Source organism: Mercenaria mercenaria, chromosome 5 (genome assembly GCF_021730395.1).
Source record: "Mercenaria mercenaria strain notata chromosome 5, MADL_Memer_1, whole genome shotgun sequence".
Taxonomy (NCBI): domain Eukaryota; kingdom Metazoa; phylum Mollusca; class Bivalvia; order Venerida; family Veneridae; genus Mercenaria; species Mercenaria mercenaria.
The window spans coordinates 49,000,353-49,028,124 of record NC_069365.1 but is presented as its reverse complement, the minus strand read 5'-3'; the positions used below and the strand labels follow the sequence as shown (position 1 = coordinate 49,028,124).

General features: G+C 33.2%; 1 pseudogene; it reads left to right on the top strand.

Annotated features, from left to right (window-relative positions):
* Positions 1 to 15,198: 15,198 nt before the first annotated feature.
* Positions 15,199 to 25,840, top strand: LOC123557101 (heat shock 70 kDa protein 12A-like; annotated as a pseudogene).
* Positions 25,841 to 27,772: the final 1,932 nt, after the last annotated feature.

Sequence of the window (27,772 nt, the reverse complement as noted above, 5' to 3'; positions counted from 1 at the left end):
TATTCAGTTTTTGAACCTTTTTTAGTAACAAGACTTTTGAGTATTTGAGCGTTGCTGACCTCAGACAGCTGTAGTTATTTCCATTGATCGGATTTCTCTTTCTTTTCCAACTGAAAATGCTCAGTTGTAAATAAATTCCAAAAGTCTTATCGGTTTCTTACGTTTGTTCTTTTCTACGATACTTGCATAACCCGTCAGTTTTTTTATATAAGTAGAAAAATACAATTTTCAAACAATGGTGTGTAAGCCAGGTGTAACACAATGCTATTAACACCTTCTGTAACCGCATGGAAACAATCTTCACATGCTGACAGCAACAGATCAATTAAAATCAAAACCTTTGTCTGAAATCTGAAATACAATTTGAACGGAAGAAGATAATTCCGTGGTGAATTAATTTTAGACAAACATTCTGGTCTGTTTAATATTAATTAATATGTAAATGAGGGAGCAGGGTGGTAATGAAATTTCCTGCGTCTGCTTTTTAGGCTTACTGCATATTGTCAGATGTCGATAAAAACTTGCCAAGTGTCATAAACTGGCAGCATTTTATGAAAATCATAGATTTTGTTGGTAACATACGCAGACTAAAAATGCATGCCCAGTTTGAAATGGAAAGCGTCAGCCGTACAACCATAACAAAAACTAAATGCAGTTTTGGCATCCGTCCGTGGGGAAATAAACTGAAAAAAGGAAAACGGATAATGCAATGTGAATGGCACGGCCAGTGGTATTGAATAAACACAGACAAATGAAATATAATAGTTAGTCCTCTTTTATCATATATTTGGTGCAATTTATACATGTACCCGAATGATCAAACTTAATTCGGATACACATAGAGACAAATAGTATCATAGGCCATGAATGAAAAAAACAGACTTCCTACTTTTCCATGTGATGGATGATGGAATAGACCAGACATATTAACAAGTAGCAAGGCCCGCCTCTAACAGGGCTCGAACCTTCGACCTCCCGATTGCGGGTCAGGTGCCATTAGATCGAAGTCCTTAATTTGCGGCATGTGGACGGAAAGAGCCAAAATATTCCATATCACTGTTTTTTCCCCCTGCTAATTATGTTGTGCCTAATGCCATTATGTTTGTCTGTTATTTAGGATATATATTAAACCTTTTGTGACTTTTTATCAATACATTTTGTAGAAAAAAATGAAACAACATTTCATTGTAAACTGTATAACATAGCTGGTGTAACATTTAGTATATTGTATGATGTAGATTGTATATTAACCTAGAAAAACACGAATTAAGTTGCTGTAAAGTAATGGGCATGACCAAAATAACTTAGAGCGTTTGAATATCCGTCCGTCTGCCTCCCACATACTCAAGGCCTGGTCCTTTGGGATCATGGAGTGGAGTCCATTCAATGTATCTTCAGAGCAGAACTCCAATTTAAATTGTGCTAGTGGGACATATGGGTGTTGCATCTTTAATTACCTCTTATGAACAGACCATCAAACTTTTTTATTTGTTGCATTCTTTACTTCCAAATGATCTTTTACAAATTTTATTGGTATACATCGTCAAACCCAGAGGAATAAGTACCAGAAGCTTCATGTCTGATTATTTTTTATTTGTTTGTTTATTTATGCAGCATGTTCATACTTTGGTGTACCCACTTCCCACAGGTGTATGTAGAAAAAATTGACTTGCTCCACATCAGATTACCATAAAATCTTGTTTCTTTCTGCGAAAATATTAATCGCATAAGAATACTACAATGCCTGGTTCAATTTGTAAAGCGCAATGTACATCTTGACTCATTAAATGAACGCTAAATCCGCCGACCGTGATACGTGTTTGCTTCCTGTAAAATGCTCTACACGTACGACCAAAGTGAAATACGCTTCGTACCTTTACATCATGTAAGTGTGTGATAGGGGATGCACTCTTCTTACATATACACCGTTCAAATGTCCTACATCACATAGGGCCGAAGGGGTAGGAAGTTTGGGCCTGTACCCAACTAAAAACACAGTATTTTGTAGACAACATCTAAATGTCAGAACATGACATACACATTCGTGTTTTTTCATCACAAAGCGCTGTGTGCTTTGCAGAAACTACTGGAGATCCATTTCCTAATGGACATAGTTCTAAATCTGCTTGTCTTTTTTTGCAGTTTTTGTTCACTATGTTTTACCAGTTATGCTAGACTAACTGTTAATATCGAGATAGTAGGAATTAGAAATTGTATAACATGAAAGTTTTATTGCCTCGCGCTAAAATTTTCCAAAACTTTGTTACCATCACTATACTCTTTCCCCAACAACTATCCATAAACAGATTTTTAACTGATCATAAAAATCCATTCGAATTTACATGATATAGTCAGTAATTACGTGCCAATAAATTTTAGTACTTTATAAACAACGTACAATTTATCTATATTGACTAAAAATGTAATTGGCAATAAACTTCTTACGTGAAATTTAATAAATGCTGAAGAATTCATTTCCTGTTCTGATATTTGAGAACGAACATGAGATAAACAATCTGTCTTCCGTTTGAAGGGTTAGACTTTAAAGTTGTTGAATTTTATATTCTACGCTCTAATTATTGATATATGTGGTTTCCATCACCAGGTGACCATATATCATAAAGTGTATCAGTTTGACCTAGAACGTAACAAAACAGAGGTTTAGTTTGAAAGGATATGAATTTTAAGTACTACTAACTTTAAAATACCGAAATAGGTCTTGCTGATACATGTACTTGGAAAGTCTAGAAATTCTAGTCTAGAAATAGTTTCTGGAAAGTTTCTTGCTAAATCAAAGCATCTTGGAAGTTACTTGCTAAATCCAAGCATAGTATCTGGAAAATTACTTGTTGATTCATGAAAATCAAGGAATATTTGTTTGACAAAATACTCTTTTATTACTTAAAATTACTTAAACTCTAGGCTCAGTTTTGGGGTAGTTTATTGCTGATACTTGGAAATACAGAGATAGTTTGTAGAGATGTTACTTGCTAGCTCCTGAAAGTGGTGAGATACAGTGAGTTCCCTTATGGGTATTTATAGATTTTATAGAATGTTGTAATTATACCCTTAAATAAAGTTAAAATTCTGTGTCAATGTAATTCCTAGTTTTACATTTGCATTAGCTAAATATAAGACTACTTTTATAATTTGAAACAAACTGCCTACATCTTCTGAATTCATTTGTTCCAACCTATATCGATAGCGCAACCAAGATCGGCAGAGTTGAAATGATATTTTCTAAACATGCATTTTAGAAGAAATCCATCTATCTATATAAATGTTAATGTAAAACTTTTACAATTATAGTGCAATTAGTCTTACATAATGTTTTATATCTTTCCTAAGACAAAGTATTGTTATCAAAATTATACCTTGTATAAAGTGCTAGTGAGTACACATATAAGTGATAATGATCAGATGTTAAAGTTTCGGAAACATCTTTTAGTTGAACCACCTTTACAAGTAACATGTTTTATGTTTCTGCAATTCCAGATAAATTATCTGCACATGTTGTGAAATCAAGTAAAAACCGGTTATGTTACAGCTGGCAATATGTTTGTTTGCATGTCAAATTTAATTTAAAAAGATTGTTTGTGTTGTGAAGTGAGATCAGAATTTGGGTACCAAAAACATTCATTTGGGTGTGATATACATTCATTAAATACATTTGTACTTTTTACCACAGCTGTAGATTGCTGACAGTAGGTCTGTGTAAACAATGGTCATTTCTTGATTTATAAAATGGGGTGATTGTACGTTTGTATTAATTAATCATGTTTAAAATAAAGTTCCACATAGCAGATACAATTTGATGAAAAGATTTATTACTTTTGCTCATGTACAAAGGTTTGGAAGGACTAATGTTTGAAAACCTGAATTTTGTATCATTTTTAACTCTTGTGCAGCACATCAAATCAGCCAGTTTCTTCTCAGACTCAGATTCAGTAACTTTCCTTATATGGATACCATTCTACTTCATGGTTTAAAAAATAAATGCCAGTTATGGAGATTTTATGACAACAAATAGCAGTTACTAAAGAGATCAAACTATATTATTTTATCATTCAGTGGAAGATGGGTATATAGGTAACTCAGAGATTGCTGCCAGGTAAGTGTGTTATATGCATCGGATAATTTTTTACTTTACTGTCAGTATGGATAGTTTCTGAGATAAATGAAGATAGAAATGAGGAAATTAAAACAAATAGTTTTATGAAGCATGAAAATTTTATGATTGAGAAATTACTCCAAAATGTTGGAATTTTAGAGTTTAATAATTCATATAAGCAAGGTTTAAGTTTATAAATTATTTATATCGTAATGTGAAATTGTATTACAAATAATCCAAAAGCAGCTGTTGTGTGGGGAGAATCTAACCTTGTGGCAATGTAACACTCTTACACAGGTCTTGCTCGATTTGCTGAAAGGCCATTCCGACTTGCTCTTTAATTTGTTTTCAAAACAACAAATAATTGATGAATATGAACTATTTGTGAATATCTCTATTGCCTGGAATAGAGATAGCTAAGTGACAAACAAATTATACAGGTGATTGCCAAATGTCTTGGAATGCATATAATTAGATTATGTAAACGTTTTGCAGAACAGATTGCCAATTCAACAAAAACAAAATATTATCTGCTAGTAGTACTTACACACTTGCAACGGCTAAACACCATAGATAGATGTAAAGTATTCTTTTTTTTAATATGTGCAGCAGGCATCTTACACATTTATGGGAAAAATGGTATTCATCAAATTGATGGGTGAAAGTTTGTAAAGGAAACCAAGACAACCCAGATTATGGGTTACCAACAAGATGAAAAACCTCGGTGATTTAAGAAAAGTTCAAGTCTTGTTCTCAGTTGATCTGGGATCTAGGACATTAACTGATATGAATTTAAATATAGGAAAGTGTAGGACTTTCAAAATGAAACTTTGAATTACAAAGAGCAATGGATTACTGAGCAGAGCTTTTTACCTCACATATTGTTTAAGTTAGATTTATGTCAGCTTGAGTCTTTTTCTTAGGGCCCTGTTGGTTTAGTCAAATCACTAGAAAGGTTGTAACTATATTTTGTTGGCCAAAGAAATAGCGTCATCGGTATAAGCCTTGCTGTATTTCATGAAGAAAGAAGTTGATATTTACTTACTTAAGAAATATGAGATGTAAAGGATTTGTAAGGTTGGGATAAGGAAACAATTCAGAGAATTTTGTGTAATACCCTAATGCTGGTTATGTAATTGATAGTATTGTTTCGATGAATCTAAACAATGTGAATATTTTTGTTTTTTTTCCAGACAGTTCCCATATATCAATCCATCAATCATTTATGCAGTAATTTTGGATAGAGGCAGTGGTCCAAACTTGATAACAACACAGTGACATTGGAGATCTCAACTGGAAACGATTTTAAGGTCTTCAGTCATTGGCTGGCTACCTATTTAGCATACGTTTTTTGTTAAAGATGGATAATCAGATTTTGCTCAATAAATTTATTTTTAATGCAATATCTGATCACTTCCAATTATTTATGTCATACATGTTATATTTTAAGTGTATTTATTTGAAAAGTTTTATTTTCCTTTTCCTATCCTGGTTATATGCTTTTCATACGAAATAATATGTAAATATAAGAAGTACTGTATTATATTTGTTAAAAGTCAACCATTATAATATTGTATTGAAGTACAAGTTTGTAAAGTTATTATAACCTCATTTTGCCTATCTTTGTAAGTGAATTCAGAACCTACATCGTCTTTTGGTTCAGATTATTGAAATATCGCACTATCTATCAAGTGCAAACGTAAAACGAAACTTTTCATGAGATCATATGAAATATCCAACTTAAAATATTTTCAGAATAAAGGAGGGTGCGTGTGGGGGAGAATAGGTAATTATAAAAATTCAAAAATATGGATCTAACTCTGTGTATTGGGTCATTTTGTTCCGAAAATAATTGCCTAGTAAAAGAATATGCGAACAGTGAAATATGTCATATAATTTTGCTTAATCCGCATTGAGTGCGGAAGGTCGTGGGTTCGATCCCTAGCCGCGACATACCGAAGACGTGAAAAATGGTACTAATAGCTTCCTCGCTTGGCGCTCAGCATTAGTAGGGCAGTGCTAGGACTGGTTAGCCCGGTGTCAGTATAATGATACTGGGTCGGGTATCATGTCTATGGCGTGATATTCTAGTGAGGCAGGACTATAAAGTTGGGCATTGTGCTCACTGCTTCAAGTAGACCCCGTCGTTTATATGACTGAAAAATTGTTGGAAAAGACGTTAAACCCGAACCCCCGCCCCTGCCGACCCCTCGACCCCCAACCCCCACACACACATAAATGTGATTGACCATCTGTAAAACACCTGTAACTACCTATACTATTATATAACTTGAAAACTTCCAATTAAATGAAGATGACAACTTTTAAACAATTGTTAAATGCTCCGAATTTTCAGTATGTATTTTTTGATTCAGACGGTATGTTTCTTCTAGTAGTTCCTTGTTCATTTGTCCATAAGAGATCGATATCTTAATAAAACTAAAATGACATACAAGTCTTAAAATATGCAATCATTACAACATAATAAACAAAAACTACTATTTCGCAATTTATAGTCATGCTACAATTTTTTTTGTCAGCAGAACATAGTACACTACATTTATACAAGATTTAGACAGTATGGTAGGTATCAATGAACAAAACCCTTTCCGATTGTCCTTACTTTAATTCTAATTAATTGCAGAGGCTCATAAAACTTGCACCAATCTGTTTTAAGAAGTTTGGCCTAGATTCTTAAAATCAAGTAAAACTTTGCATGCCTAGGTATAATTATCAAGAAAACGATAGTCGGCCCATTCTAGTAATTTCTATAAAGTACGAATTTCTGTACGAGCTCGTATACTTCACATTTAGCAACCAACTTTATTTTGCCTAAAAGCATAGCTTGAATATCAGTTACGTTTATCTATGTATACTTTAAAAAACTCAATGTATTAACATGCTTCGATTTCGGTTATAAAGTTAAAGGTAATAACTAGGTAGAAGTTAATTGTAACATATCATTGCTTATGGTGTATATGGTTTGGACCCTCTATCATTGAATTGGCTCTTACGTGGTATAAGGGAGAATACTTTGTGAGTCCATCTGTATTTCTAAGTCACTGGATTATCTCCCAATAACATTTAATATTATGGGGAATATACTTTGTCATTATTTTTGTATCTGTTGTTTTTTGGTTCTCTCCTGGGTCAGTTTCCTGTGGGAGGTCCATTTCATTTTAGTCAGACATGTCTATTTTGTACCACATGTATATTATACAATATTAATTTTTAACTATTCTGTTATTTGTGTTATATCCACGTGCATATTATATACCTTGGATTGAAAATAAAACTGAAAACTAAGACTGTATATCCACTCCTGATTGTTCTTCTTGAGGTGTACCGGCACTTTAAATGACGCTCAAACTAACCAATCAACTACCAGATATTACAAATTGCGTATTTGACACTGTAAGGTAATATACAACCAGGTGTATTAGTTACTTCGCACAACAGGTAGCCCCAAGAAAACAGCTATTGATTGGGGAAAATGTTTTAAATATTATGTATTTAACATATCTATTTATTTTGCATATATTAAAGAAATTTCTATTTTACTGCCAAAATCTGTCATTGCCACACGGCAACTTTAGTTGTACTGGTAGTTCCGTTAAATAGTAAGTGTGACACTGAATATGAATGGAAGTTGTACTGACAAGATCTGTGTGAAACTAAACACAGCAGACTTTTGTGGTAATACATGTATATGGTTTAAGGGCAGTATTGTTATTTGAAATATATCACTTTGGGATATAACGAAATTCCATGTTCTAAAAAAAAATCAATGGTGTTTGCCAGAGGTATTGTACTGAGTAGAAGACTGTGTCGATCTCCAAGTTGGAAATGCCATTATACAGGATACCGGTATCCTAATATCGAGGCATTCCTCTTTCTCCTCACTCCCACTATCGCCTCCATCTTTTCCCCTTGCAATTGCGCTTCCTTGTTTTGGCATCCCCTCCCTCTTTACTTGAGTAAGTTATCGTGCCCACCTTAGTTTTGGCTGTTGGAATTCTAAGGCGGTGCCGGATTGTTGTTTTTTCCTGTTTATATGTGTTTGTATGCTTGTGCGTCTGTGTGTCTTCGGAGATGCCCCATATAGTTGTTATATCTTACTTGTCTGTTTATCTATGTTAGTTAGTTGTGGGTATATGTGTTTAATTGCCTTTGGTACATGAATGTCTGCACTGCTGTGGTTTACGATGTGTGTAGCTGTGATTAAGGAAAGTAGCATTCCCTTTGTATATTCATCCTTGTTCTGCTTTCTCTTTCAACCCCTTCTCCCAACCAACCCCTTTCTACCCCTCACCCCTTCCTCCCCCTCGATCTATATTTTGCATAGAATTAAATGTACTTGTTGGATATTTGAAGCAAACCGTCTGTTATATTTTTCCCTTACAGATTCTATTTTTGTAGGCCTACATTGCAAATGTGTGGCTCTGAGGCTGTGTTTGTGGTGCTATATGATTTCGAGAAATCTAACCTTACTTATTATCTTTGGTATCTAAATATTACAGACAATATACTAAAACAAAAGAAATTCTTAAGTGACTTTAGTGAGCTCAACAAAGCCATTTCAAGCACATATATTGATGTGGACTATACATGTCGATTTCTTATTGTCAAAAGCCTTACAAATCTGATCATGGATATCAATAAGCTGGTAAACAGTAGAGTGGCCTGGGAGAAATCCGGCTTGATATTTATATATAAGTTTATTTTCATGTAAAAAGTTGTATGAATACTTAAACATTATCCTTTCCATTACTTTTCCAAGACAACTTATTAGTGATACAGGTCTGTAGTTCGATGGGATTGATTTTTCTCCCTTTTTAAATAATGGCATCACATTTGAATCTTTCCAAATGCTTGGATATTCATGAAGTTGAAAAGACATATTAAAAAGAACAGCTAAGGGTTTACAAATTGTATAACAAGTTTCCTTTAACATTCTGTGACTAATTTCGTCAGGTCCACTGGCTTTATTTACTAGAAGATTTAATAATACATCCGTGACATCTTGCTCTGTAATAGTGATATGCTTTAAAATTTTGTTAGTTTTTAGCGAAAAATTTGGCAAATTAGAGTTAGAACATCAACTGTTGAAATTGAAACAAAGTAGTCGTTCAATGTGTTAGCTTTGTCAATATCTGAAAAGGCTAGATTATCGCCTGATTTAGAAAGCGGTGGTATTGTTTCACAGCTCGAAGAGTTATCTTTTACCAACTGTCTGACTATTTTCCAGTATTGCCGTTGATTAGAAGAACTTAAATCGCTTAAGGTAAATTCTAAATTATTGAAAAAAATTTCTTTGGCATGTTTTTTCATATTATTGACTTTATTTCTAATTTTTTTATAAGAGTTCCAATCAGAAGTTTTTCCCGAATTTTCAGCTTTTCTTTTTTGTCTGTCGCGTTGACGAGAAGTTTTTTCTAATTTCCGAGTTATACCAAGGCCTGTCATTTTGTCGTATTGTTGCTAAACTCGTAGGAATACATGACTTTGCTAAATCAAGAAATTTGCTTGTAAAAGTTTCAGTTGCAGAATTTATATCGTTACAATTCAGAAAAGACCAATCTGTTAAACGAATATCGTTATTAAGTTTGTCAAAATCTGCACGCTTGTCATTCCAGACTGTTCTTTTAAAAGATGGAAGGGTAATCTTAACAAATGCATATGTACCAAAATGATCACTTATACTTCTGTCAGTTTCAAAAATACCAGAATGTAAACAATGAATATTGTTAGTTAAGGCAACAGGGTCTAATAATGTCCGAGAATAAGCACTAATACGAGTAGGTACATTTATGACATTGGTCATATTATTCAACAGTAATATATCTCTAAGTTTTTTATTATTCAAATTTAACTGATCCTCGTTGACATCCCCTACCAGAATCATATTATAAGATAGTTTGAGCGCTTTGTCAATGCAAATGTTGATTCTGTCCCAGAGTTCAACGGCCGAATTCGGTGGCCGATATAAGTTGCATACTAAATATTTCCTCGTTTCACATTTAATTTCCACCCAAATAGATTCCGGCAATATGTTTTCTAATGTAGTTATTCTTTTCGACCAAAATTTAGCTGATACATAGGTAAGAAGGACCCCCGAGTAAGAAGATTTATCTTTCCTGTAAATAGTATCAAAACCTTCTAATTTCAACATATCCTCTGTAATATCAAGAGATAGCTTAGTCTCAGTAAAACATAGTATGTCATAGTCTAAGAAATTAGTTTTTATGTAATCAAATTTGTTTCTAATGCTGCGTATATTCTGATGAAAGATAGACAAAGATGCATTAAAAGGTCCTGGATTCACTTCAACATCTCCACATAACAACAATAGGATTTTCAGTACTACAACATAATATAAATTATTTAATATAGGAGAATCAAACGACGTTATCTCCCCTAGGCAGTAATACATTTCGCATTTACTACATACATGAAGCACTATAATACTAGTGAATTGAAGATTTAGTGTACTATGTTGAAAATACGCAAAATGGAGTCTAAGAAGATACAACAGGTGATATATATATTTCTAATTAGCAACCAAATAATCAAAACTAATAGACTTGACTGAAATACAACTCGCCTCACAACTCGCTGTTTTCTAATATTAAACAGTCCAATGGTAGATCGATAAGAAGTTAAATCATTCACCTATTGGGGTAAAGTACAACTGGTTTCATTTCTATCAACCACTGGACAGTGTGTGTAATAAACAATGCTATGTACGTGCGTGGCACAAGGTAGACAAGGGAACAACAATTTTGGACTACATCTAACAAGAATAATACGCAGAAAAAACAAATTAAAATAAAATTTTGAAAGATCATATCTAAATAAATACTAACTATAACTAATTCCCTGAATGAGACATTTAATTCCAACAATCGTGAGTAAAATTTGACTAGTTGAAGAAAAATATACATATCTCAGAATTTTCTGATACCATCTTTTGGATTTTTAAAACCAATACTGAATACTCAGACCGTCTCTATTCATAACGTGAAGTTAAAATAGTGACTGTAAATAAACTTGCTGCTTACATTTATACATAGAGATTACTTGCATTAATTGAATATACATAATCTTAGTACAATCCATTAGTATATTTACAATAACTTGACATCAATATTCTATAACAGAAATCTGTTACAATGTAATAGTAATAATAATGATAATAATAATAATAATAATAAATAGAAATATAGTAGTGCTAATGTAGAGTTTACTTGCCTTGTTATAACATTCTATAAACAAGAAAAATAACGAGCTCCTTCTATAAAATCGTAGGTTCATAAAAGGTTTGCAGATAGTCAGATAACAAACTAAACATTCTATGTCATAATATTTAACAAAACTCATTTGATCAATTTCCAAAATATGATTGTATATCTAAAGGTAAAGAACTCATGTTCTTAAAATACAACAATAGGGTACTAGTTAGTTCCCTTTGAAGTTTAAGCACGTTTATTTCGTGTTGCTAAGTTGATGATGAAACTATTATATGACCTAGAATTTCTGGATTTGATTTTTAAAAACAATTTACTACACATAGCATTTGTTAGATTACAATAACTGTCTCTGAACTTCGGAATGTGCAACAATTATTTTGTGTAATACATTCATTACAAATCGGAAATAAGAAAATATCGTCTGCACAGGTGAAATAACAGGTAAGTGAAAAATCAATACTATTGTAGATAAGTACTACAACCAAAGGAATGTTGTGTCAACAAGGTTCGCTATATAGTACATGAAGTGTTTGTTTACACATTTTGACAGCTGTCAAATCAGGCAGTTGAGAGTGGGTGTAGTCCTCTAATAGCTCTAATGGAAACTCGTCTTCAACCTTAAATATGAAAAGGATATTTAAATTATTTTCAATTTAATATTGTGATTTATGAGATTATGATATTTAAGAAATAATGTGAATTATTGAGATTGTCTTATAGAGTTTAAGTTAAAGTCGGTGCATTCAATTGTAAGTCGCATATTAAATCAAATTTTCAAGCTTTTCTATCAAAACACATTTTCATTTCAAAACATCAAAGGACCGCGTGAGTAGATAGTAAATATTTGCTGCAAAGAATGAGCTCAAACACGATTTAGTCCTATTTGGATATTTGTAAAGTCATTTGTGAAACATGCAGAACCGAACTGTTATGAAATTCTGCATAATTTGTTGTTTTGTCTTGTGTAAGGGTTTAAGTTTTAGTTTGATCATAACTATTAAAAATAAATCGGCAAGAAACAAGCCAATTCAATATCAAAACATGCACATGGCCATTTTATACCCTCAATAACTTCGACAATTCGAAATCTACGACGCTGAAATGCAAAACTGTGTGTGGCGTAGACATCGAACTGATGCGTGCACATATCCTTAGAGTTCACAATACCATAGGAACACTTACCTGATGAAACAATAAACGCTTATGCGAAAAAGTTAGTAAATACCTGCCATTATTTCTGAGTCTGCAACCATTTCGCTTTTTTGTAAGTAAATAAGTACGTTGGCAACCATATCATGTCCTGCCCCTTGATATTTCTCGATGCAAATCTAATAATCTTTTTATAACATTCACATACTACACTTGTAATCAGAGATTACAACTTGAGATTCGTTCTTTACCTAAATATCGTCGTGAAAGAACTTATACACGTGACAGCATGTATGAAACTGACGTTCCGAATGACGTCACGCACCACATATGAAACTGGAACATCAGTATGGAAAATATTGACGTCTCAAGTTCCACTGTAATTAAATTGAATGTATAATTAAGTATGTAATACAATGTAATGGCTAGTATGTTTACACTTTCTTACTAATATATTCCTACGTAATAAGTATTACGTGCGGACGAAATGAGTGATACGCCTGCAGGTGAAACAAAAACATGTGTACGCAATACTTAACTTCTGTGCAAAGTTCTAGAAGTAATGCTTAACGATCAGGATTATCTAGTATGCAATATTGATTACTGGCGTACATATGTACGCATGTATCAGTTATTACGTGTTCACGTATTAGCTATTACGTGCACGCGTATTATTTATTACGTGTGAATGTATTCTTGGGCCCGCTAAGTTACATTAACGGAGACTTTTGCGTTACTCTGAGACAATAAGTGATAATAAGGCGACTTTTAAGATTTTCGTGCTGACGGAAGGTCCTAGGTGCCCCTCTGAATATTAGTTTATATAGGGACGAGCACCTGGGTAGAGCAAACGACCTATTGTAAGCCGACTTGGTGGCGTTCTTACATGAGAGATTCCCAAACCAATTGCGAAATTCAAGCACATTGTCAAGAGGGCAAGTGATTCAACACCATTTCGGGGGCCTTTCACGTAATAACTTTCTACGTACGCATAGACTATACATTGCCCTTTTAATTGATTTTTGTAAAATTTATACAAACTCTTATGAAAGATTTTGCGGATCATACATGCACTTTACAAGAAGATCTTTTGAAAAAGGAAAAATGTAGAACTATACAGAATTTCAGCATATTCATATGATTTAAATGATTGTGAGTTAAACTTTAAAAAATGCGAGAGGAGTAAACAGATGCAGTTAAATAGCGTAATTATAAAGAATAAATACTTGAATCTATGCGAAAATAGATTGGAGGCAAGAAATAAATAATAGTTAAATGAGATAGTTGAAGATAAGTTTTATTTTGTTTTAAGAGAAAGGGACACGCAGAAAATGCAAAATTGTCTGAGTATAAATAAATACTCATCTTTCCATGAATTCAATTTAAAAAAACAGGAAAAGAGTGATTCAGTAAAACGCGATAGAAAAAAGTTCGAGTTATTGCACCACTTCCATGAATTGAATATGAAAGGTGATGCAATAAGCTGTAGAAGTATGGCGGATCTTAGTAAATGCACAAGTTTAGTGAATTTCCGTCTTTAAAGGAAATTTGGAGATGAAAAAAACGCGAAATAATGAAATATTTGAGTAGGCCTAAATCCACGTGTTTATTTTAAAGAAAAACGAGACAGAAAAAATGCAGTAAAATATGATAATTATAAAGTTGTTGTATTCTTCCAAGTATTAAAATCTTAATTACATTTTGTTTAAGTTTCTCTACCCGCTCTGTAACGTAAAATGTAAACACTGAATTACATAACATGTATACAGTTTTTAAAACTGAATGTATGAGTAATGTTTCAGCTGGACAACACTGTCTGTAGAATTCACCGACAATGCATGCAGCACCCTATGGTATTTAAATTAAATGGAACACCTGAAGATACTTGTTTCTATTGTAGAACATTAACTTAACGTTTTAATTCATGCTAAAACTGTTTAATTATAAATTGTATTATATGTATCCGTTTCGAAGACTTTTATTCCAGTCTGCTTAAGACTATAATGTAAAATGATAGATCAGCTTGTGAACGACAAATACCTTTATCATACTGATTAAATTGTTGTACTCCGCTCACACATCATCCATTCATTTATGAAATTTTCCAGGAAATGGTGTCGACGAAAAAAGAAAATGTAAGAATTTCCTACCATTTCAGATGGTAATTATAATGTTGAGACTTTGCAACTTTGTATGTGAGACGTTGTCACATATTTTCTGTTAATGTTGCGACCTTGCAACATTTTTGTAGCTTACATGAAATTATTTGTAACTAGTTCGTTTTATTTGCAAATAGCTAACATAGCTTTCACATATTAAACTCACCTTTTTAGTTACGAAAACGTAGAATCAGTGCTTTATTACACGTAATAATGTAATAAATGAATCAACAAGGTTTTACGGAGCTACACCTTAACAATTGTTGTGGAAATGTCGTCTCATGTTATCGTTGAGACTAGATATACGCGTATTATGTATTATGTGTCGCCTGCAAAGCATGAGCGCAAGTTTATATCTTTAAAAAGACTAACCTAGTCGTCAGGTAATGAGTTATAAACCTGTGCTTTTACGCTTTTCAGGTTGATACGCACAATAAACCCCAATAAACACAAAGGAGATATTGTTATGAATTTATCGCTGGTATGTAAGTTGATATGAATTAAAAGTAGACCAGTCAATACAAAAACCAGTGAGGGTATGTCCCGCTGAAATTTTCAGAAAAGGAAGTAAATTGCACTCTTTTTCAAGGAATTCAAAATGAAGATTTAGCTATTGTTTTCATTTGGTCTAGCAATCTAATAACATTTTTGTTTTTGAAGCGTTGAATAATAAGCAAGGTGAGTAGATTTTCTAATAACTTTTTAAAATAATCATTTAAAAGAATTGTTTCAAGAAATTACAGGAAATTTCCAAAAATCATGACAATTTATTTTTAATCGCGCTAAGTAAAATAAACATGCACTAACACGATCGATTTATATCCATTTCTTTGTCTGAATGTATCTTCAGAATGGTTTTCATCCTAACATAACTGTATAACAAATGTTCGAGTTTGTATAGGTAAACATTCAATGTGGTAAGCACAAGTTGCAATGTTGCTGAGAATACACGTTTTTAAATGTTGCACTTCTAAAAAGAATGCTTACGTCTTTGCATATGACATGAAAACCTGGACTATTCGCAGTACAGCAAGGAGACTTACATGCAATCATACAGACATTGATATACAGACATATAAAAGCTATTTTAACTGTTGTTCATGAAAACTTGTAAAATACTGAGCATAATTATGAATTTGAGTGAACTTTTCTTGCGAAATATTCATAGTGTGTTGTTGTAATATGTTCGTTGTGTTTGGTATGAAAATAACACGTATTGATAGTTAGCCTTTTGCTACTTCTATAGATTTCTTTGAATATATATATATAATATATATATATATAAACTTAAATTGTAAATACATTGAAATGGGATAATTAACCTTTAGTCATCCCCTGAAATTCATGTACTTAAATCAAATTTATATTAGCCAAGTCTATGGTGCTTGAGACAGATCATCGGAGTACTCAGAGCCTAAATATTCCAAAATACACTTTTGTCGTTTAGTTATTTATTGCTGGAGTACCTTTGTTTATCATATGGTAATTTTAATAAACGTTAAAAATATAATTAGCTAATTAAGTGGTGCTCATCGTAATATATGACAATGTAAAAATTACAAATTCAGTTCAGTTCAGTTCAATTCAGTACTTAATTACCGACAGCATATATATTCCAAAAACTGATATGTTTTGATTTTTGTAGTTAAAAGATGCATTAGGTAATATATACTCGGCCAACTTCACCCAACCCGCTGGTCAGATGAGCGGAAACAAAAATGCTCTCGTTGCTTGTAGAATAAACGAACGCTCAGGCGTACGTAAGGTAGGTGAGCTGCAAATAAAAAATATTTTTAGTAATAACTTTTTAATTCGTTATTTTCTATCGTGACCTGTACCAAACAAGTAAGCGAATGTTTTCTAGTTTCACGTTCTTACTATTACTAGTATTGGTTTTAATCCAACATTTTTAATGATTACCCGACTTGATATCGCAAAAATAAATAATTTACCGTTTTTCCAATCTTGCAAGACCAGCGCACAGGACGTCGGACAGACCGTGTAGAGCCGGCGTGGCCGATTGCCGCACGCCACAAATGTGAAACGAATTAGCGCATTGTGGAACGCACCTTAAATGTGTTTTGCTATAGGTGAACATAAAGAATGTAAGTTGTCACGGAAGGGTAAAAGTATGGGTATACACTGATTGTTCAAGATATATTAATTGCAAACAGATTTGTGTAAGATTTAATATTGATTTTTTTAATTAGAAACCAAAAATACCCGTAGTGTGTTGAATAGATGGTAACACCATATATGTAACATTGAAATATTATTTCATATTATGCTGAAATTGCACAATGTGACAATGTAATAATTAACTTTATAAATACAAGAAAGGGTGTGTTAAAAGTCTTTGAACAGTTCACAAATGAACTATTAAGGTTTAACATTGATGTTAACAGTTTTGCAACGAATCTAGCAGATATAAAGTCTACTTTTATATTAATCTTTCGAAAAAGTGATTTTAGTATGAAACATTGTTATAAACTGAAGAAGGCAAAACATAAATCCCAACATTTTTGTATTTTTTCTTCATTTTTCAAATATTTATCATTCATTTAATATACTTTGTGTACTTCGTCACATACAATTCAAACTGAAGGGATTTCATTGTAGTACATTGGTTATTGGAAAATTTGGTAAATTAACATTTATTTATTGTTTTTAGTATCTTGGTCGTGGAGTTTATTTACTTTATTACTATCTATATATGCCATTTCCTTGTACGGTTATTATTCAAAATGAGATCAGATTCACAAATATTTCTGAATTATGTTGAGCATAATAAACGCTTTTAAGAAAAGCTAATCTTGTTCAATCTGTGAATACAAAAATCAGTACACAGTCAAGATAAAACACAATGCAAAAAAGGAAGTAAACTGTACCGTTTTCATGGAATTCGAAATGTAAGTATAATTACTTGGTCTAGCATTCTAGCATTTTCGTTTAAAAAGTGATGAACTATATGCAAGGTGAGTTAATTATCTGAGAGTTTTCTAAAATAATCAAAAATCACAAGCTGTTTCAAAAAAATCGTTACAATCTATGTTTTGAAAGCGCTAAGTAAAATATACGTACACATACACGACTTATTTGTTTGAATATTATGGAGTTCTTTAATCTTAATGGAACGAACGTATCATTTAAGTGATTTTCAGGTATAATTATTTGTGACATAAAGTAAGTCATTTTATGACGCCTTATCTATCCCTCTAAAGTATATTGTAGGCACGGACAGACACTAGGGTTGAACCACATGCCTTCAGGAAGCCAGTTGTCTCAAAGAAAGAATGTTATACCTAGTTCTAGCACTGATATTTTAGTGACAGGGCAAGAGTTACAAAATAATAAGCAAACATAAATCCCAACATTTTTTCTTTCATATTTCAAAGACATTCCTCATTAATTTATACTTGGTGTACTTCGTCACATAATTGTTTTTAGAACTCTAACTTAAGGAATTTCACATTAATAAATGCACATCAGTTATTGACCAATTACTATTCATTATTTTTTATTAATTTGCTCGAGGAGTTAATTACTTTATGAATGTCTATATATGCCATTTTCCTTGTACGGCTACTATCTAAATAGGTACAAATATTTCTCAATTATTTTGAGCATGATAAAACGCTTTTACGAAACGCTTTTCTTGTTCAACTTATCTCCAGCACACTATATCTTTATAAATTAAAGGCTGGTATCAAAGTTTATACAAATAAAGAAAATCTCCGAATACAAAAATCAATACACAAGATAAAGCACTATGCAGAAAAGGAAGTAAACTTTACTTTTTTCAAGGAATTCAGAATGTAGATATAACTACCTGGTCTAGTATTCTTATTTGTTTAAAAAGTGTTGAACTATATGCAAAGTGAGTTAATTTTCTGATAATTTTCTAAAATAATCATAAATCACAAGATGTTTCTAAGAATTATTACAGTCATGTTTTGAAAGCGCAAAGTAAAATATACGTACACAGAAAACAATCGATTTATATCCTCTTATTTGTTTTAATTTAATGGAGTTCTTTAATCCTAACTTAACTGTAACATTTTATGACTTTCTGGCTTTGAACGATGACATAAGGCATTATGTATCCTGAAGTATTGTTGGCAATGACAGACATCAGGGTTAAGCAACATAGCTTTAGCAAGTTATTTGGATAGTTGTCTCAAAGAACGAATGTTATGTCCAGTCCTGGCACTGATATTTCAGTTATTGAGCAAGAATTCTAAAATAACATAAATCTCATTAACACATGGTGCAAAATTAATAAGATGTCGTTGCATCCGAAAAAACAAAACGAAATGTATTCTTCTAAGTACAAATTCTATGATAATAAAAGCAAGAAATTCTAAACTATCGATCAATGGCAAATTTTGAATTTGTATATATAGATGTCGCCGTATACACATGTTTGCAATGTTGTCAATAAACTTAATTCAAATGTTGTACTTTTAGAATGAGTTTTATACGTATCGATAATCCAGTTTCAACCTCGACCGATTTTTCATAAGTTTGGGAAGTTTTATGAAGATCAGGTGCAAGATATGACATCCAGGAAAACTTCTCTCAGCTGGCAAATACACTGTAAATAACGTAATCGTGTGTTTGGCAGCGAAATGGTTAAACTACAATTATCTGTAAGATATTGTTATGATGAAATAACTTGAATGCTTTTTTTCAGAAATTCTTACGCATGTCTCTCTGGAAGTTGCTTTTCAAGGTGGTCAATTATAAGTTGAACATTTCGCGTAGATATGTTGTGTCTTTCTCAGTAGCACTTGCAGCATTTTAATAAACACATTGCTGATTATTTCATAATCATAAATATACAAAAATAACAATTAAATGTATATTTTCAGTTAAAAGAGAAAGATATATGACATGAGTACGTTACTTGTTGCTGCCATAGACTTTGGTACGACATACTCGGGATGGGCGTTCTCATTCATACACGAATTTGAAAGAGACCCAACCAAAATATCTGCTAAGACCTGGAGCGGCGGGCAACTGGTGTCTCAAAAAGGTATTCTGTTAAAGACGACTAGGTATCACACCCCCCCCCCCCCCAAAAAAAAAAAAAAAACAACCCATAAATCAACAGAAATGGTTTTATGAAATCTAAGTTCTTAATCTTTGCCGAGGAAAATATATACCCTTTCGCATCGAATATAATTATCACATGTATGTGAACATTCTATTCTGAAACCTTTCATATATTAAAAATAAAAAGAAACATTTCATGCTTGTTTTTAAATTTAAGTTGAATGCATTTAAACATTTAGTACCTTGTAGGTCCAACGTGCGTTCTCATTCACCCAGACGGAAAAACGTTGCACTCTTTTGGATATGAGGCGGAAAGCAAATACGGTGAACTGGCACTAGACAAGTGTCACACACAATGGTTCTTTTTCAAACGTTTCAAAATGAGTCTGTATGGTAGAATAGTATGTTATTTTACAATATCACCATTATATTTTGTAAGTAATTATGGACAACCTTTCTAGTGAATAAGACGTGTTGTTTGGATACTAGACTATGGAAACAATTAGCATATTAATTCATTTTTGCAACTTGGGTTTTGTTTTCAAGTAAAAGGGTATTTCAAGTAGATAGGTTGGTTGTTTGCACATCTAATCTCCAAAATAAGTAGTGGAATCCATACAAGCTGCATAACCGCTTCAGTAGTTAGTCATTCAATCGAGAAAAATTGAAGTAAATGCTAGTATGATTGTAAGGTATATGTTGTTTTATAAACTGGACATAGGATCTCAGCCATTTTACTAAAAGTTAGACTTAGTTATTCGTTTTGAGTGTAATTAACATTTTCCTTTCTATAGGGTATTGAACGTAATATCATGCTTGAAGATGCAAGTGGGAAGAAGCTGACTGCGAAGACAGTGTTTGCTTTGTCTATCAAATATTTAAAAGATGACCTGATCAAGATGTCAGAGAAACGTTTGGCCGAAGGAGGAATTAGAAATAATGATATCCACTGGGTGTTGACAGTTCCTGCAATCTGGAACGATGCTGCTAAACAATTCATGAGAGAAGCCGCACAAGATGTAGTTTCAATTTACATTTAGTATTTTATTTTTATATGCCATTACATGTAAAAGTTCTTTTGAATATTTAAAGCAAAAATTATGATAAATCAGAAGTTGTTTGAATCACTTATTAGCACATCTGATTTTTTGAGAAAAAAAATGAGTTATTGTCATTACTTGATCGGCTTTGGCAAGAAACATAACTCCAACCTGCTTTTTGCAAGAATTATGGCCGCTTTTGGATTTAGAAAATTTCAGATTTATTGGTTAAGTTTTATGTTTAGGTCAACTTTTCTCCTAAACTATCAATGCTATTGCTTTGAAACTTGTAACACTTGTTCATCACCATAAGCTGACTCTGTACAGCAAGAAACATTACTCCATACTGCTTTTTGCAAGAAGTATGGCCCCTTTTGGACTTCAGATTTCTTGGTTAAATTTTGTGTTTAGATCAACTTTTCCCCCGAATGGTCAAAGCTATTGCTTAAAAACTCAGAGCAGTTATTCGCCATTAAAAACTGACTATGTACCGAAACTTTACATTGCTTTTTGCAAGAATTATGACCCCTTTTGGACTTAGAAAATCATGGGTAGGACAATATGTCTATCAGATAGAGACAAAAAAATCATATGAGCATTTGCACCCGCAGAGCGCTGCTCTTGTTTATGTTATGCTTTATTTTCAAATTGAAGGGTGAAAGATAAATCTGTTATCGTTTTAACATGAATATTAGAACATGATTCAGAGATACATGTGTACTGTAATTCATATTCACTGGCAAGATCATTCTGTGTACTTTGTAAGAGAAAACGTTTAAAAGTAAAGATAATTTAAATTTTTGTATTTTTGTATGCATTTGTAGGCTGGCGTTCTTAAAGATAACCTGACAATTGCTCTAGAGCCCGAGGCAGCGTCCCTTTTTTGTCGACATCTTCCTGTTGAGAAATGTCTTGGTCAAAAAAGACTTCATTATCAAAGTTTAAAGCAGGAACTAAATACTTGGTTCTGGACGCAGGAGGTAATGCTTAGATATTTGTTGGTTTTCCTATTTTATAATTATCGTGATAATCTATTATTATTTAATGCCATGGTTTATTTACATTACTTTGCCTTAATATTATACAATTATTGCCTTTTGGTGAGGTCGATTTGTGGATTTATCAACCTGATAAAAGCGGTATCGATCGAGGGCGTAGGTCGATAAATCCACATATCGACCAAACTTAAAAGGTAATTATTGTTTTATTATTAAATCCAGCCTACTTATAAGTATAAACATTAAATACAAATATCTGCAGCCTTTGGTCATTTTTCATGGTAAATTGTGTACGACGGGTCATTGTTTTGGTGTCAAACCGTGATGACGTTACAGCTGGCGGTCAATGTGTTTTTGGCTCCGCCTTCGAGTCAATACGACTTTTTATAATTGATCTTGTGACTACATCTAGACCAATGGAAAGGACTATAAATACAGGTTTAATAATAAAAGGTTATGCATTAGTGCTACTGTTCCAATAAAACCAATATATTTTAGCTAAGTGTATGTCGGGATTAAAAATGACTTTGTCATCACCCATAAGTGGTTGTATAAATTTTAGCCTTCTATACATTGTTTGCAATGTTTTTGTTTAAATATGGTTCCCGTTTAAGCGGGCGTTAAGAGATTGACGGAAGTTGCACTTCAGACTCATTCAGAGTTTGCGTTTAACTTGTCAATTTCTATGCTTCTAAATGGTGGTAGACTTTATTCGCTTTATATTCGTGCATTTTCTAAAAATCACGTTACCCTTTTCGTGTAAGTTTTATAACTATAACACTTTCTCCTGTTGTTGATATACATGATTTACCGTTATGATGTACCTTGCACTCGTTTATTTATAATATATCACTTTTTAATATTTTCATCAACAAGGTGGAACAGTTGATATCACTGTGCATGAGGTTATGGGGAATGGAGATCTAAGAGAACTTCACAAGGCTAGTGGTGGAGCATGGGGAGGAACAAAAGTGGACGATGCATTCGAAACCTTCCTTACAGAAGTCGTTGGTAAGCTCAAAAGCACGAATAAAGATTTTAAACAACGCTTTAGTATAAATGATACTCGCACAATGCAAAAAACTATAAATGTTTCCTCCATTACGTTTAAAAAAGTTCATCTGATTTTCTTATCATAGTTAAAATACTGTTTTTCAATAGCATTACATTTGAATACGACTACATGTAAGGAATTAGTGTTCTTTGATGATGTACATGTACCTGTACCTTGAAATTGTCTTAGTAAGGATATAAATATGATTACGGCAAACACTAATGTTTCTATTTAAAGGAAAGAAAGCAGTAGAAAAGTTCAAACAACATCATATGGAAGATTACATTGACATATTTCGAGATTTCGAAATAAAAAAGCGGGAGACAGCCCCAAATAAAGATTCCAAAATCACGATGCGTGTACCAATCACTCTTGTTGAGATGGCGAATGAAACGAATGGTAAACCAATGAAAGAATGTATTTCAAAGTCTAAGTTTAAGGACCAATTAAGCCTTACTGGTGACAAAATTCGAATGGAAGCGAATATTATGAAAGGATTTTTTGATCTGCCGCTTAAAAGTATCTTGGATCACGTCGGTAAGCTTCTGTCAGAACCAAAGGTAAACGGATGCTCCGCTATCGTTATGGTTGGTGGATTTTCTGAGTCTCCGATTTTGCAAGAACATATTCAAAATATGTTCTCACATATGAAGATCATAATTCCAGAGGAAGCTGGGTTAGCTGTCTTAAAAGGAGCAGTTATATTTGGTCACAACCCGAAGACGATAGCTGAGAGGGTTTGCAAATTTACATATGGCACGGACATATCTCATACGGCCTCTCCAATGTGCAAACACCCTCCAAAGTACACAAAACCTGACGAATATGGTGAGATGCGCTGTTATGATATCTTTCAACAGCATGCAAAAATTGGCCAGTCAGTCAGACTTGGGGAAGAACAAAAAGAGTTCCTGTCCTCGCCCGTTTACGATGATCAGACATCTATTACTTACGGAATATATGCCTCGTCAAGTACAGACCCTGTCTTCGTTAAAGATCAGGGATGTAGCAAAATTGGTAGTCTCACAATACCTATCTATGACACTTCTTTAGGCAGAGAAAGGAAATTCGGTGTGAGCTTTATATTTGGCGGAACAGAAATCGAAGTAAAGGTCGTTGACAAGGCTACGGGCAAAGTGACAATGAAGTCTGTAGACTTCCTTGGTTAAAAAGTAAACGTTTAAGTGATTTTGAATATGCATTATATTATAAGGTATACAAAACACATGTATTTGTATTTGTTTGTACATAATCTTCTTTTGGTGCACGATTACTTTTGCGGTTTTAATACCGAATTTACGAATTGATTTTTTAGTAAGAAATGAAACTTTCGTCATTGACTTATTCTCTCAAACAATTAGCTGCATATAACATGAATATGTACATCAAATGCGTGTTTTGTGCCGTACTTAAAACTGAAGACACAGTTTGTCCGCCCTTGTGTCCATCCGAATTTGTTTAAGAGTCGTCAAACATCACAGGATTGTAATTCTGCATGTTTTGTTGTGCACCTGGGGTTTTCATTGTGATTTTACACAGTCAGACCAGAGTTATAGCCCCTGATTTCGTCGCATCTATATTAAAAGTATTTAACCTAGGTTTTTGACAAATTATAGGTGTATTACTTAGGGTGTTAAGTTGTGCATTTAAGGTTTTGTTTTAGCTTTCAGATCGGAGTTATGACCACGACTTAGTAAAACATATTCATAAAAGAGCATGCAATTTTGCGTTGCATGCATCTACAAAGATTATCATACTAGAACTAGGATCACGAAACAAAGAATGAATATTATTCATTATGTGAAGTTGTATATCTAGGGTTTTGCTTAGGATTTGAATCGGTCCAACCAGAATTATGGCCTTGATTTAGTAAATATATACAAAAATGGCATACAAGTTTGTATCGTATGTGTCTCAAGAAGCATTTGCCTTAGAGTCATAAAACATTAGAGGATTGTTATATAGCATGAAAGGATATACATCTGGTGTTCTTGTTTCGATTTTTTTCAGCTTGACTTGAGGTATAGTTCTAGACTTTGTAAATAATGTGCATAAAGTGCTTAAACCGGTCTCTGTTGCCTATATCTTACAAAATGTTTGAAAACCGGAATAATGTTTATCTATTTTATTTTGTTGGGTATAGAGTAACATCGAAACGACACAATTAACTTTTCCCAGGTTTAGTTGGTAGGGAAGGACTCCAGGTGCCCCTCCATAACTTTTTTTCGGGCTAAGGCGAGTACCTAGATAGAGACACCAACCTTCGATAAGTCGGCTGGTGGCTGCATTACGTAAAACAATTTACACCTAAAGTGAAGTTTCGATCCCACGTCGGTGGCAAGGAAGTCAGCGACCTTGGCCATCCGGCTACGGAGGCATCTATAGAAGTAACGTTTGAAATATTTACCATAATGAAATATTCACGCTGATTTTATATCCTGTGAATTGTACAATTATGTCCACGTTTTTCTTTTGCAAGTATTAAACTTATATATTCATTTAAATTTTGATAACATAAATGATAGTCTCAAGGATATTTACCGTCAGAAATTACAAATAGTTTGTCGAATACACTATACTTTTAACTACAAAAGCTTACACACCATGTGGTTCGGAAAACACGAAATTTACGTTCTTGGACGAATATATGAATCGTCATGCTTGAAGTGTAAATAAAGGAATAAAAGTCAATGTTTACATGTTCGTGGAAAAGATCGAACTGTGATTTTCAGTGTTCCCGATACGGAATATATATGAATGTATAAACACGAGCCGTTTCATCTTTAATTTTGGGACTTACAGGAACACAGTAAGCGATTGTTTATGTATTGTATTCTAGTGTTTCCAGGACAAGCCGAATATGTGACACATACATGTATGTTGTTGCGCTTGAAAAAGATAGGTCCAAAATTTTAACTAAAAGCTATATTGCATAACTTCTTCGTTATTTCTGTGCATACAATTCGGTTGCTTAAATGTTAGAATATCAGAAAATTACTGGAAATAAAACATATCTTTGAAAAAGTCTTTCATCATTTGTTTGGTTGGCGCATTATTTACAAATTTAATTTTAGTAGGCCGTGATCTCCATGAAGCCGTGTAAAGTGATAATTTTGATGAGACACTGGTTTTATTTTGTAATTGTGAGTGATCGTTAAGTGATCAGAAAGATCGGACAGTAGGATATAGAGAATAATAGGTTAGTGTCGTAGATGAGAAAGTTTATCTGGCGAGGTGGAGGAGGTTATCGGGTGAGCCGAAGGCGAATCTGATAATATAACGTCCGGAGCCGAGCCAGATAAACTTTCTCCATCTTAGGCACTAACTTATTATTCTATTTATCTTGTCATTACTTCATTATCCGATATTTGGCAATTTATTTTACAAAAATAAGTGTGCGTCAACCGCTTTAATTCCTAATGACGTCACTTATATAATGACGTGATTACCGGCAAAATCGCAATAACTTCTTCGTTTTTGAATAAAAACTCATTATTTGACCACTCATTTTCTTAGTTCGGACATTTCCAACACAATGATGATGGTTTCGTTGCAAAATTTCTTATGACAACAATATCGATCATAAGGTCACATGATCAACTGACCGTATATCACTGGTCACATGATCAACTGACGGTATATCAAGAAAGATATACGGCACCCTGATATCGGGTCGAAAATACTGCAAGTGACAGGATAAATTATAAAAAGTGATACTTTATTTAGATTATAGAGAGTGAATCGCACTATACAATAAGGGATTCTAAGGTAAAATACTCCTTATATTTCGTTCACTAAAGAAAACATGACGGATGTATTTTTGTAAATAATCTGTGCACGTGTGATTTGTGTAACACAGCTTAACGACGTTTTCTTAAAAAACCAATGCTCAGCTCATTTACACTGACATATCCTTGATTGATGAATATATATATTGTATACATATGAGAGACTTACGGTACCAAATACCTACAACGAAAATGTCTATGCATTTTTTCCAGTACACTGTTGGGACATGCTTTCGAGTGTCATTGATACTTTATAATTTACTGGGAAATACATTGTTTCATTATTATTGGTTTCTCTTTGATCCCCGCTCATTTCTCGTGTTGTTACGACAATCTCAGTTTTACATAGGAGTTTTTCATTGTCAAAATAACATAGTCCTTAAGATTTAAGCAACAACAGCAATGACAAACACGCTGGTGAAAAAAAATCAGTAGTACTGTAAAGACGCTCAAACAACAACCATTTCTTACTTGTTTTATTCAAAAGACTCGATGCATAAGAATATATATAGTATCATTAAATGAAATACACTATTGTAAACCTGGGAAATATATCTAAATTTCTATCGTTCATATTTTTACATCCTTATATATTTTTTTTCAACATTGAAATCACCTAATTTCAAAATTTCCTGAATTACAAACTTAACTTCCCGATCGGGAACTCATTATATGGATTTATATTCTGAATGGCCTGTCTTTAAAAGAGTTTCAGAGATATAATACTAATAAATCTGTTTTTAATCCTCTGCCACGAGGGGTGGGTGTTGTTATAGGAATGGTCTCTGTCCGTCCGTTTTTCCGACCGTCTGTCTGTCCGTCCGTAACATTTCGTGTCCGATCTGTATCTCCTAAATCCCTTGAAGGATTCTCATGAAACTTGGGTTAAATGATCAACTCAGCAGGGCAATGTGCAGAACCCATAAGTCAGCCATGTCGACTCAAGGTCAAGGTCACAACTCGAGGTAAAAGGTTTGAGCATTCCATTTCAGGTACGCTCTGTATCTCCTTAACCTCTTGAAAGATAATCATGAAAGCTGGGTCAAATGGTCACCTCATCAAAACAATTTGCAAAACCAATGAGTCTGCCGTATCGTCGCAAGGTCAAGCTCACAACTCGAGGTAAAGTGTTGACTCTTCAATTTTGTGTACGCTCTATATATCCTAA